Source organism: Anguilla anguilla, chromosome 18 (assembly GCF_013347855.1).
Source record: "Anguilla anguilla isolate fAngAng1 chromosome 18, fAngAng1.pri, whole genome shotgun sequence".
NCBI classification, from domain to species: domain Eukaryota; kingdom Metazoa; phylum Chordata; class Actinopteri; order Anguilliformes; family Anguillidae; genus Anguilla; species Anguilla anguilla.
In genome coordinates, this window is record NC_049218.1 from 1,396,101 (window position 1) to 1,410,550 (window position 14,450).

General features: G+C 45.8%; 1 long non-coding RNA gene across 1 annotated transcript in view; it reads left to right on the forward strand.

Annotated features, from left to right (window-relative positions):
* The window catches only part of LOC118217823, a 38,287-nt gene extending 25,397 nt beyond the window's left edge, over nt 1-12,890 (forward strand). Inside the window, exon 2 of the long non-coding RNA XR_004763312.1 lies at nt 11,759-12,890. This is a non-coding gene — a long non-coding RNA (uncharacterized LOC118217823). The remainder of the gene's footprint in view (nt 1-11,758) is intronic.
* Nucleotides 12,891-14,450: the final 1,560 nt, after the last annotated feature.

Genomic DNA, 14,450 nt, shown 5'->3' on the forward strand with positions numbered 1-14,450 from the left:
GCCGGATTGACACTTCTGTCTCCACCTCTCCCGCCCCCACCCCCCACCCCCCGAACCTCGCGCCTCACACCCCCAGCCTGCCGGCTCCTTGGTCATCCTTGTCCTCTGTCCCTGGCTGCGGCTGAGGCAGGCCCAGGTGTCGCGTGCTGTTTGCAGGTGATTCACCCCCCCCACACCCCCCCCCTCCTCTGCAGCCCCTCTGGGGTCAGAAATGATTGATCTCTCATAGTCGGCCATCACAAGACTGACAGCTGTCAAACAGGCCGGGTCACGGCATGTGGACATGGTGCAAGATGGGCATAAACCTATTTTTCTTTTTAACAATAAAATTTGTCGTCCCACTCTGTTTTGAATACTGCATTTGTACACTGGACTGCGCGTTTTAGTCGCAATCTATTTAATATACTGTATACTTCAGCATATGTGTCCACTCACAGGAAACTCTAAGGAGGGAAGGCATCTTGCCTCGTATTGCTGTGTATTTATGAGCTGCTCCTACACAGCCACAGTCACACAGGTCTTTTTCTGTTTTTTTTTTGTCTGGGGATGGCAAAGCTGATCCTACATCTGTGTTTATACTCACTTGGACTAAAACACATTGAGCCACTTTAAAATCAAACCGTAGAAAGGAGGAGTGCACATCAAAGCTAAAAAGGCTAATGGTGTAATTGTACAGCTCTTGCAGTGTGACGCACTGAGGCATAGGAAACGTTAATTTATTATATCCAGTAGATTTCATCCAATGGTATTTCGCACAGAACCGAATGTGGATCTCCTTGTGACATGACATATAACATAACATAATGACAAGAACAATCCATTCAGCCCAACATTGCTCACCATTTTCCTGACTAAACTGAGAATATGTGGAGCGACTGATAAGATTCAGTGCTGAGTGTGTGGCCTTATCAAATATTCTTTAGTCTCCCTAGATACTCAGCTCCTGCATTTTTTCTATCCCCCTTACAACATACCATTGCCAGAGTATGGTACTTTGTCATGCGCCTTTATACATTTTCAGAAGAAGGATTAAACTGCGTATGATGTTCAGGCTTCCTTCGACTAAAGAGATGCGTATCTGTTGTGTCTATAGAATCTGTGGTCTCATGACCAGCGTAGAGCGGAGCGAGGCTATTGGCTGCTTTCATCTCCAGGCACAGTCATATGACATCTGAGTCATGGCCAGTGCATAACCGTCCTCCTGACACCCTTCAGAGCCTCAAGCGCACAGTAAAACTGTGAAAACCCGTCAGCCTGTCTGAGTCGTACAGTCAGATATTCAAACGGTGGTTATTCGCAGTGCACCAGTGGTATGGAGCTGGACCTGGTACCTGATGTGTGAAAGTTAGCCTGAGCACAGGTCAGATTCTGCTAGGACCAGAAGGGCAGGGGGATGGAAAAGCCTTACATGGCAACCGTATATCGCACCCCCCATGCCACCCCGCCGCCCCCCCCCCCCATCCCCCAAAAGAAACTGCACATCACCCGTCATTGCTAGGGCAACGGCTGTAACGTCTTGACAGCTGTTTATGTTTTGATATCCAAAGTAACGTTAGCTAACGTTATTAGCTAGCTAGCAAGTTAGCAACCGCTAACGTTTTTAGCAGAACTGTTTTTAGCTAGCTTGCAATCGTTTGCAATAGACCTGGCTAGTTCTAAGTAACCTTATCTGAGCTGGCTGACGCTAGCTAACGTTACGTCGCTAACAACGTTAGCTAGCTAACCAGCAATTGCTGGGCAGTTACTGCAGCTAGCTAGAAACAGGTCTAACAACGTTAAAAAATATCTAAGTGAATATCAGCTCGCGCTGATTATTGGCATTAAATTGACGCCATACACGGCGTATGTAATCACAACTCAGACTGCGCATACGATGCATAAAAAAAGCAGCGTTCAGCACCGTTTATCCACCGAGATGCTAAACCTGCCTTTGTTTTTCCTCTCCCCTGAGTGACATGCTCATCCACACACTGGCCTCTCTCCTGAGATATCAGGGAGGGTAGAGAGTCGGACGGGTGACTCTACAGCCCCATCGCTCTCTTCTCTCAGTTACAGCAGCCAGATGGTAGCGCATCTGTGGAGGCGGTGAAGCGATGGCCGTGGGCTCCAGGAAGCCGATGAGGGATGTGTGGGATTGGGAGATTAGGCGTGCTCCTCCCTCACCATGGAACATTCTCCAAAGGGGACTCAAACCTGATCATCTCTCCACTTTGGAGGGACTTAAAAAGCCTGTATTATAAGTCTGTGGTTTATTGTTAATGCGTTTTGTGTTAGAGATCATATTATTCCTGAGACTTTGGTGCACATTTACAGTGGAAATGAAAATGGTCATGAATTATGTAAGTGTTTTTTTATTGTCCTTTATGATTCACAGTTTGAAACTGTATGCTGTGTTATGTATTCTCAGTCTAAAAGGCATTTTAAGTACTTGCCTGGTTAAAGGAGGTACTAAAAATGTACAAAATTGTTTTTTTATAAAAACATTCTACAGTACATTCTTATTAGTCTTCACAGTTTTAAGCCCAAAGCCTGTTTTGACCTGTCAGTGCGTAGATTTACTGTATCGTAGATTCAGCTTTGTACCACCAGTATGAATTACGCTTGTTGCTAGCCTCAGTTGTCAGGCTCATAATACAGTACTACAAGCCTGGCCAGGCTGACACTCTGGCTGAAGTCTGCCCAACCATTGGCCAGTTTCTGCTCATCAGAAATCACGATCTCTTGTTGGTGGGGCTCTTGTTGGATATTCAAGCCAGCTCAACAGATAACCTATAAAACAGTGCTGACCAAAGGTGAAAAGCATTGGCTTGTATGACACCAGTCTCAAACCTTAACCTCTCTTAGCTAGTGGTCTGGCGGTGGAATGTCTGGAGTTGAGACTGCCCGTTGGTTCTCATGGGGAGAGGTATTGGCGAATCACAGCCGGTTTAGCGAACCATAGCGGTTCTAGCCCCATAACTGGTCTTTATTCCGTAGGTGGTTCTCAGGCTCTCAGCCTTATAGATGCCCCTGCCAGGGCCTGGATTTGCCCCAGGGCCTGGATTTGCCCCAGGTCAGTGTGCACAATCCCAGTGTATTTAGAGGTCCCGTCTTCAGAAGCACAGACATCCAAAATGAATGACACGTAACAAACATCATTCTGTTGAGCGTGGAGGTGGCATATGCATGATGGAAGGACTCGGGTGTCATCCATCCCCCTGCGTACTGTACAGGAGCACCCGCTCTCTCTCTGACCTGCCCGCAGCCTGTCTATTCGCTCTGAGAGATGATGTGGGAGGAGTCCTCTCTGGGCCCCTCCCATTGACCTGGACTAAAGTCAACCCCCATCTCTTCCCCGATATTGATACTCCCACTGAACCATTTAACACCTGGGCCTGAGAAACTGTTTTTATGGAGGTGAAAATGAAGTGGCTCCCCAGAGAAACTGAAGTTGGCATTAAATGTGTTTTTTTTTTTTTTTTGTTGAGATGTCATTTATAGCGATTAGGAGTATTAATAAATATGGACGTGGGGCCTGACCTTCTTCTGCCTCAGACAGACCTTATTCTGTCATCTGAAACCAGAAGCTGGAGGATAATTCAATTCTGAATGAAAGGCTTATCATATAGGCTTAACATGAAGGATTTTGTATGATTTATGTAGCATATGGGACATATTTTGATGACAACGGTTAAGAAAATGTTCCTGGGCACGAGTGCAATTTCTGATTTCCTCCAATGCAAACGATATATATAGGCCTAGTATATTCTTTTTTTTGTTTGCCTCCATCTGGTTTGGTGGTTTTGTGGTCTACAATTAGCCTGTTTGCATCAACATGAGTTGGGAAACACAATAGGGGGTGTGCCTCTAAAAACATTTCACGCTGTGTTAGTTGGGTGTCTAATTATATGTTTGTGGTTTTATCACCCAGACACCATTTTAATTCTAATGCTGGCATATTGTGCTATTTTGGTGCTTCTGCTAAGACACACACACACTGAAATATTGAACATATGAGGCACACAAGCAGTCACACAAGTTATGTATTTATTAAATAAACACGTACAATTCAACAAAAAAAGAATTCAAATCCTTTCATGGAACTTAAATGAGCTGCTCTCTTTTTGTAACCATAAAACCTAATTTAAATTGGCCAATACTCAAATCAGATGTGGTCAGGGTAGAGCAGATAGAGCAGAACAGTTTTTTCAACATCTGCTTTTCAAACATCCTGCGCTGAAGCTGTCTGAACTGTGTAACTTTTTGTTTGCATATGTATCACTGATGGGGGGGGGGGGGGGGGGGGGGGGGGGGGGGGGGGGGGGGGGGGGAATAGAAGTCATGGTGCAGCAAACATGCGTGGAATAGAAGTCATGGTGCAGCAAACATGCATACATCAGGCAGAGTGTTAAGATAAACTACGTAACACCCCACCCCCACACCTACCATGATCGCAACTCCCACCACCCCTCCCCCAGTCCAGGTCACTACCCCCCTCCCCCCCGATTTAATTCCATCCTTATCCGGTCACCCCTGTTCCTGTGTGTTATCTTTTTTATTTCGAGCACAGGTCTGAACGCAGGCCGCATTGTTTCTTACCGCTGACTCACAATTAAATGGCCGTGTTTTTTTGTTTTAGTTTTTTTTAGCTTCACACGCGGTGCGATTACAGCATCAATCACACGCCCCGCCGTGCCTCAGACCGCCCTCGTTTGACCCGCAGACAGCCCGGACCTCCCCGGGTTTCGGGAAACGATCGTCCCTTATATTTGACAGGGGTGTGGAATTCCCTCTACGCCCCTGTGAAATCCCCAAATGAGAGAAACCCCTGATAAATGGGCTGTGGGGCAGGGCTGATCTGACTCATTACCTGCTCTCAGATTCTTATATCTGATGTGTGAAAAGTGATGCCATTCCGGTTGTTCTTTTCCCCAGTATTCTTTTACAGAATATTTTCTCCATCCATTTCTCCATCACTCTCATATTGCACACGGTGCAATATTCAGGGCCAATCTAACACTTACAGATGTTATGAGACCAAAATATATCAAATTTGCACTGTTTGCAGAAATACTGTGCTGATGATTTTGTTGTATGTGAAGTTCCCGGTTGAATGTGTTGGTGTTTGGTGGGGGGAAAAAAAGGCAATTCCTCAGCCATTATACTTCAATGAACAGTGCAAAAAATGCGATGATGAGAACCTTTGTCGTGTTTTAATAACAAGCTTATTTTAAGCTACATTTTAAGAAGATGCAGGTCAGAGAAGATGAACATGCTCATACAGCAGACTGGGAGCTAGAAAGTTTTGAAACTGGCACCGTAATGGATGTCCTTTACTCCTCAGAATCGGCCGAGAATTTAAAGTCTCGCTGTGGAAATAAAGGATGTGGCTGTTCCTAATTACCTCTATCAGTCAGGGGCACACAGTGTCATTTACAGGAAGGCACTGAGGTTTTCCTGATGCCAGATATACCAGCTCATATGTCTGCCAGGAGCAAGCAAGGCAAAGAGCTCATTTTCTCATATCAATTTAGTACAGCCATATTTTTCACTCCATGGTGCTTAGTTATAAAATTAAAAAATACATTTTATTTTAAAGTGCCAGGTGCATTTTTATTAGAGATATGAACAGGGTTCCCTCAGCAATAACAACCAGATTGCTAGGAACAAAATTTACAGTAATGCCCACACCCGTTGTGTTCATTACATTACAGGCATTTAGCAGACGCTCTTATCCAGAGAGACTTACACAAGTGCAAAACATCGCTGCTAGACTTAGGAGTACAGTCAGCAATTATTGTTAACTCTGTGTCACAATTTAGCTTTTTTTTTTCTTTTCTTGGCAAGCGGTTTGGCGAGTTTAAATGATTTCCAAAAGAAATGAAGAAAAAACTAGAAGAAATTAGAATTCAATTCATTGAATAATATATTGTGTAATATGCAAAGGACGTTATAGTTGAGTTCATATACAGAGACGCAGTGACACTTGCAGCACTAAAGACTCATTCCCTCAGCAATCATGAGCTAGCTTTTGCAGTGAGAATTAAATTGCCATTGTTCTATTGATGTTGTATTTTTACATAATTTTAATATATGTCCATGAATGGGATAATAAAATAAAACGTGACTTGACTTGAGTTTGGAGTTAAGTCGTTACAATATGGGTTGGTCTCAGTAGAGTTAAATTTTTTCCCCAAATCTTTGGAAAATCTTTATTTGCTTTATAAAACAAACAAAAAAATTCTGGAAAAAAAAGAGAATGTTTCTTTATAAAATTAGCCAATATTAGCTTATAAATGTCTGTGAAGCTCAGGGAACACGGACAGCCCCACCCCAGCAGTGATCTGCATTGTCCTGACAGGCCCCTGAATGGACAGGACCGGGGCAGGCATCCATTTTGTGCCTGACAGCTTTTTAACCGGGTCTTTTATTTGGAGGTGACGCGAGGGAGCTCGTAAATTCTCCTCGTCCCCTCGCTGTGAACACCCCTCCGTGTGACATTCTCCTGCTTCGGTGTCGACTTCCTGAAAGCCCCTCCTTAACCTTTGACCCGCAGCCAGCACGTGACCATAAATCCTCCCCTCCTTAACTGGCCTTATTCAGATCAGAAGCTGCGGAGACTTAACCCCGATGACCTTTGACACCTCTGTAAATACGTTTTTGGTGTTGCTGCGCCTTTGTCTACAACAAATGCGTTGATTGTAAAATTAGCCCATTCATACAGAATCCAGCCTTTTAATGGCCCTAGTGGCCCTCAGTCCTAAATCGCTTCACAGCACATCCGTGAAACCCTTCTGCCACTTCCGTTTATGCCATTTGTGAGGCTGGGAATTATCAGCTTTGATCAAACATCATACTGGTCACATATTTGAACCTACAATAGTGTTATTACTGATAAGTGTGATACTCTAGACACTGATCAGATATATTTTATTGATATATGCCATTTCAGCACTGTGGCATGCTATTCACAACAAATATTTTTTCTAACAAACAGCTGCCAAATGAACTACGTTCCCCACTACGTTTCACAGGTTCTGCTGTTTTATTATTCCTGTTGCTTACAAACAACGAGTCTGTCTTTGAGAAGGCAATATGTTGAAGAATAAAAACATGTTTTATGAACAGGTGCATTTTAGGCAGTCATCATGCTGTAATCATGCACTTTACGACACTGTCAGTGTTACAGAAGTCTAAGCTAACTTTAGCCCCGTGCTGCGCCATGCTGGTGTTCAGAACAATACTTTTCTTTTCTTTTTGACATTTTACACCTTCAGAAATCAAAAACAATTAAATATATATAACTATATATATAAATCTGGCTACTCGCAACTATTATTTTACTCTTCATTCATTTAGCATGAATGGCTATTTTTTCACAGCGAGTGGCGTTGTGTTCTGGTGTGATTTCTCAGTGTTGAGTCCAGGGCACTGATTCAGTCAGGAGTCCTCGGTTACTCTGTTTACACAATAAAACGCGCAGTTTCAGAAGCGCTGGTCACGGACGTGCCGGTGATCCGTATCTTAATTCACACAAATCAACTCCAGAAAATGGCCGCCCACATCCAGCCGATGCTCAGCCGGCTGAAAAGCCTGTTTTTACCGCCGTCTCGTAACAAAGCCCCTCACACCGGCGCAGTCACGGTCAGCCGCGGTAACAAAGAGCCACAGTCACAGAGAGTCACAGTCACAAACAGAGCCACAGTCACAGAGAGCCACAGAGCTACAGTCACAAACAGAGCCACAGTCACAGAGAGCCACAGTCACAGAGAGTCACAGACAGAGCCACAGTCACAGAGAGCCACAGAGCAACAGTCACAGACAGAGCCACAGTCACAAACAGAGCCACAGTCACAGAGAGTCACAGACAGAGCCAGAGTCACAAACAGAGCCACAGTCACAGAGAGTCACAGACAGAGCCACAGTCACAGAAAGCTACAGTCACAAGAGCTACAGTCACAGACAGAGCCACAGTCACAGAGAGTCACAGCGAGTCACAGTCACAGAGAGTTACAGTCACATCGAGTCACAGTCACAGAGCTGTGGTCACAGAGAGTCACAGTCACAGAGAGCCAGTCACAGAGAGGCACAGACAGAGCCACAGTCACACAGAGCCACAGGCTCAGCTTCGTTCATTCTGTTGCGCTCACTCTTGCAATCAGCGACTCATTTAGATGCACAGGAGCCCCAGTGAAGTGAGTTACAGGTGAAATGAATGGCCTAAATTGATCAATTGAGCGCTAAGCGAAGCCGAAGAAAAGCTGCAGAGCCCCTGAGGCTCTCCTGGAGCGGCGCTGGTTCGAAGGTCCGTCGCCCGGGTGACTCTAAATTGCGTCAAGTCCTGATGGTCCAGGAGCCGCAGGCTATGCTGTTGCTCACCATTACCTTAAAATAACAGGAGTAGATTTACCCCCACGGAACCAGCCGCAATGAATTGCTTTAAATGACCAATTAAGGGCCAAGTAACAACAGACGCCAGCACATTCAGGGCAGATTGAATACTCCTGCATTGCATGATCGTCTCTCGAGTGCCCACAGTTTCCTGGTGTGTCCCACAGGAAGGGTCCTGCGGATCTCTTTGTCCGTGTGTGTGTGCGTGTGTGTGTGCACGTTTGTGCGTGCGTGCGTGTGTGTGTGTGAGTGTGCATGTGAGTGTGCGTGTGTGTGTGTGTGTGTGTGTGTGTGTGTGAGTGTGCATGTGAGTGTGTGTGTGTGTGTGTGTGCACGTGGGTGCTTGAGCCTACGTGTTCTCGCGCTACCTTGAGGTCACATGACTCGCCAGTACCTGTATGTGGATGAGTGCTCTTCTGTAGTGTCAGATAAATGGCGGTAGAGGGGAGCTCTTTCCGCCTCTGCTGACACCTGCAACACTGCCCTGCCGCCGTGACAAATCCCCCCTCATTACACTAGGACATCTTGGAAAGGTTCCACTGTCTTCAAAGGGAGTTATTTCATCATTTATCATTGATTTATCTGGCTCACATCCGCACACACTGCAACTTAATAAATGAGAACCCAACAGGGATTCATGTCTGTGTTTCCTTTTCTTTTCTAACCAGTTACCCTCATTGTAACTTTTTACAAAACTCAATAACCATACACTTGTTGAAATATAAATACTTGTCTTTCGAATGCATCTTATTGCAATGTGTTCTCATAGCTATATGCAAATATAAACTCTCAGAGGCCTACAGCGGTGATAGCTTTACAAAAAATGTATATGCGCACACACACACATGCGCACACACACACATATATATGTAGAGACATAAAACATGTCCCAATATGTATGCTTGTTCTAAATATTTGATGTATTTGACGTGTTCCATAATCCATTCGGGATATTGGACCAACATTAAAAGTCACAAACCCCCCGCCCCCCAAACCTCCATTCACACACGGCAGCTGATTGTCCAGCTCAGGTTTTTGAAGGTTCTCACCTCTGTGCTCCATAAATAGCTCAGTACGGGTTTCCATTCTTTCCCCAGAAGTCTCGGGTTTCTCACCCGTTGTACAGTGGTCCACACGCAGCACTGGGCCTAATTCCCGAGATGTTAACTACTGGATCCTGCTTCCTTTTTTTAACCAAATGCCTTTGACAAGCAGTTTAATATGTATGCCCTATCCTAGTATATGCCCAAAATAATCAGATAATGTGTCCTTCACTGCTTTATATCTATTAAAGAGTGGTAAAAATCATATACAATTGTGCCCAGACTTTATTAAGTATTTACGTATATTATTTTATATATATAGCCTATACATCTCTATAGCCATCTCCAGGCCAGTTTCATCCTCCCATGTCTGTCTCTCTGTGATTGATATCTGTAGTTTTCCAAGATTCTCCTCTAATCTACATTTAATTCTCTGACTTCAATCACTGAAGATGATGTAGAATCGAGTCTTTTTTATTTAACAAATTCACAGAGATGGAAAATCCAGGTTCAGAAAGTCTTTTGTTCAAATCACCTGGATTTGCTAATTAGCACAATTCTTCAGCCAAGAGGTGGAACTAATTAGCAGAAATCCGCTAGCTGGGTTCACGAGTGGGAGAAGCACACGGCAGGACTTTTACTTTCTGACCCCCGGTCTTTCCACCTCTGTAAATGTACTATCATCTATACATGTCCTGTGTAAGTGGTATCCATTTATTTTTCCAGGAGAAGAAAAATACATCACCTCAAGGGAAAGTGCAAAAGTAGGATTTTTCCCTACTGGGCTATCTATATGCATTTCCAGGGCACCTCGATGAGTCTTAATCTGTCTGTATTTTTTATATTAGAAATGATGAACCTGTCCACCGCTGCGTGCTAGATTACATACCCTATAGCCTCCCCCACAAGGGCCTCCACACAGTTAGCCTCGGCCGGCCCGATCCATAACCACGCAGACTCAGAACGGGCTGTGAGATCTCTCCGTCAGTTACAGACAGCTCCATCTCAGCGCAAGGCTGAAGGATGGAGAGGCGGTTTCCATGACAGCCGAGCACGTCCTGTCGGGGAGACGTACGGTCCTGTCATAATGAGCGATCTTCTCGGGAGGGGGTGGGGAGCCGGCCACCGAAAAGGGGCCATAAATCGTTGTTACCGACCTGGAGCCATCCAATAAGGCACTGAATAGAGAGCAGCGGGGGTGATCTGTGGGTCTGCTGTGAGGGAGGGGGAGAGGGGCGAGGGAGGGGCGGGTAGGCGATGCAGGTGTGTGCTGTGCTGTTGCATGATTCGCTCAGCCTTCCCACAGGGCTGACTTTATTGGCTACGCAGCCCAGACAGGGCGGGGTCAGTGGCAGAGGGAACCTACGGGGGCCCTGCCGCCACCAGCTTCAGCTTCTGCAGGGAGTGGGGGGGGGGGTGGCACGGTCGCCGTGGCGATGGCTTTGGTATTCCGAGGTCAGCTGGGGGATAGGCACAGATGATTGGACGCTGGGGTGATGCATGGTTTGATCTTGAGTGCCCCCCCCCCCCCCCCTTTAGAGGAAGCGCTGAGAACCGAAGCTGATCCCAGTTCCCATCGGAGGCTCATCTGATGTAAGCCTTGGATTGGAGAAGCTTTGGCCCAGAACTGACTCCAGATCAGTTCTTATGCCAGGGGCACTCAGCAAGGGCAGAACTGCTTTTCTGCGTTTCCTGCCAACTTCCACTTAATGATTCAATCAGGCCCAAAAATTTATCTGGTCTGACAGTTTGAATGAAGTCATGACTCATGAGCTGCAGCTGCAGACTGCAGACTGCACGTTTCCATGGTGAAGTTCTGTGTACTCCGGTTCAGTGTGAGAGTGGAAAAAGCATCCAGCTGTTTAGAAAATTAAGCTGAAATGATTGGCTGGAACAGAAACCGGCATGCTCACCAGGTCTGCTTCGGAACGTGCAAATTTGCAGCATGAGGTCGTCAGTTCTGAAGAAGAAAAGCCTGGTTTTTTAAAAGTCATTTACCAAGACATGGCTTTATTAGATAAAATGTGGAACTACATCGACTTGAAAAATGGCTAATTTGACCTTCAACCAAGAGTTTTTCTTTTTTATATCTGTTGAAGCAATTAAAGGTTCATGATGAGGAAACTGAAGAGTCAGGGATACATGTTTTGGAGACGACGAATGCTCTGACTATTAACCGTACGAGGTAAACTGTGCCTGTATGGAGAAGGGTCTGCACTATTCCAGCACAGAGCCCATTCCAAAAGGAAAAACATTTCCAATACGTGACTTTGTCATGACATTATAATAACATGAAATGTTTTTATTGTATATTTTTCAACGAAATGCCATTCACTATATTTCAGAGGACTCTGAAGACGCAGTGGTTTTAGAGGACCCTGAAGATACGCTGGTTGTTGAAATGCTAGTCCTGTTTTCAGTCTGTTAGCAGTGAAGCTGAGCATCCGTGAGCTCCACACGGATTCCCCACCTCTGTGGGTAATTATTCTTCATAGCGTGCATAGCTTTCTCAGGCATAATGTGGCAAAAGAGAGTAAATAAGATCGGTGGACATTAAAAGACAGTTAAAGTGCCTAATTAAGAACAATTACCAGCTCATTATGATTCAGGGGTTGCCAGAAGCCCACACACAGGGGTTCCCCGAATTGAGTCAAAGAAACCCCACTCTGAACCCAGGTGGGCTGCTTGTTCTGTCCTCATCATTACGCTTAATGCTCTTATCACCTCCTGCAGTGTGTGTTAGACTGGCAGAACAGGGGAATCTGGGAAGCCTTACGAAGCTGCCTGCACCTCCCGCAGGACCGCCGGGAACACCATTACACTTGGAGCCGCTGGGAACGCCGTTACACTGGGAACACCGCTACGCTGGGAACACCGCTACACTGAGAACACAGCTACACTGGGAATACCGTTACACTGGGAACACAGCTACACTGGGAATACCGTTACACTGGAAACACAGCTACACTGGGAATACCGTTACACTGGGAGCGCCGTTACACTGGGAACGCCATTATGTTTGGAGTGCCCGCACATGCACCGGCAGTCTCACAGGGAGAGAGGACATGCCTCATGGGCTTGAATAATGGATGCTCTAAATGTAGTTACATATATGAAATATTATTTTTTTTAAGATGGCCATAGTAATCTCTGCTGACAAACTAAATGTGCATATCACCCAGGGATGGAAAGTCCTGCTCAGCTTGTAAATTTGCGTCTTTCGCAAAAAAATTTCCTGTTTCCTTATGGAGAGAGAGGAGAAAAAAAAAGAGTAAGGAGGTGGGTTACAGCCGGTTGCCATGACCGTCATGATTCCATCTGGGGCCCTTACGTAACTGTGGTGCGAAAGAATAGCAGAGAGTGGGAATGAGTTTGTTGGGTACATGGCAACCCTGCAGGTCATTGTGTTGCCCTAGACTTAAACAGAAAATCCTGAACATGACATTTTATTACTAAAAGTCTGCCGGGAAAAAGCAACCTGTCTGACACGTGTCCACCTTGAGTTCCTGCTTGCAGGGGACACCCCTCTAATAGCACTGTAGAGTGTGTGTGTGTGTGTGTGTGCGTGTGCATTCGTGTGTATGTGTGTGTGTGTGTGTGCATTTGTGTGTGCATTCGTGTGTGTTTGTGTGTGTGTGTGTGTGTGTGTGTGCGTGTGTGTGCGCATTCGTGTGTGAGTGTGTGTGTGTGTGTGTGTGTGTGCGAGGCAGCAGTGAAGTGTATAGTGCAGAAATCAATGAGGCGAGGGAGCCCGGGGGACCTGTGTAATTAATCATCATAATGAAGCAGGCTGGGCCATTGACCTTTTGACCTTTCATACCTGATGACAAGGCACACCAAAATACGGGCAGCATGTCAGTAGTTTCAACCACTTAAAGTGGAAAAAGCGATATTTTCCCTCTTCGTTTCTACACCTCTGTTGTTAATTTAGGATGAGCAGCAGGTTTAAATAATGTGTCTTGCAAAAAGGGATAAAGAACTGAACAATATTTGAGCATCTCAGATTATTTGACTGTTTCTTGCTTTTTAGTGAAGAAGGAGTAGGGGGGGAAGGGAGGTGTTGTTTGAGGCTAAATGGGTGTCACTTCTCGAGACCGTTTGACCACAGTGAGGTTAATGGAATTTGACTCGCTGAATATTACAGAACTAGGAAGTGACGAGGTGGATGTGTCTGGGGATAAAAAGGCTGATTGTGTGGAGAAAAGGGGGGGTGGGGGTATTAAAGTAAACAGCGTGTGTTAGAATGCTCAGCGTGGGGGAAAAAGCACTGACGTGCTCTTGGGGGGCGGGGGAAGGAACGCACTGACACACGCTGGGGGGGGGTGTGGGGAACGCACTGACGCGCGCTGGCGGGGGGTGTGGGGAACGCACTGACACGTGCTGGGGGGGGGGTGTGGGGAACGCACTGACGCACGCTGGGGGGGAAACGAGGCATTCTCCCCCCTGCGCCAAGGCCAGGGCCACAGAGGAGACCGCCTCGTCTTCTGTTAAAAAAAAAGAAAAAGAAAAAAAGTCAAATAAAAAACGCAATCATAAGGACGGCCAGTATTTCATGTCTTACGTAACGGCAGATTGTAAAACTTTTAGGAAGGACGCTGGAAAGTCAGAATAAATCTCAGGCTGGCAGGTTGTGGCGAGTGGAACACAGCTCACGTGTGGAGGCTGGCCCATCCCGTCTCACCTCCTTCTGCAAAGTCCTCGTTTTTTTGTTTGTTATTGAGAGCGGAGAGCGTGCGTGCGCCACGCCGAGGTCATTCTCCTCTTCCGAAAGTGTCCAGGAGGTGCGGGCTGAAGTCCGAGAGCAATCAACCAGCCCCCCTTACTGGGAAAATATACTGCCATATACTGCAATATACTGTAATGCACCAACTTCTGAACGTATGGAGGCTCTCCAAATATATTTAAATCCCGATATATTGTCATTATTGTCTGTTAGCCAGGCCTGATGTTATTTCCCATATTAATCTGGCGAACGCGCTAATGCTTCTATATCGTAAGTGGTTCTGGGTAAGAGCAGCTGTTAAAATAATACAATGT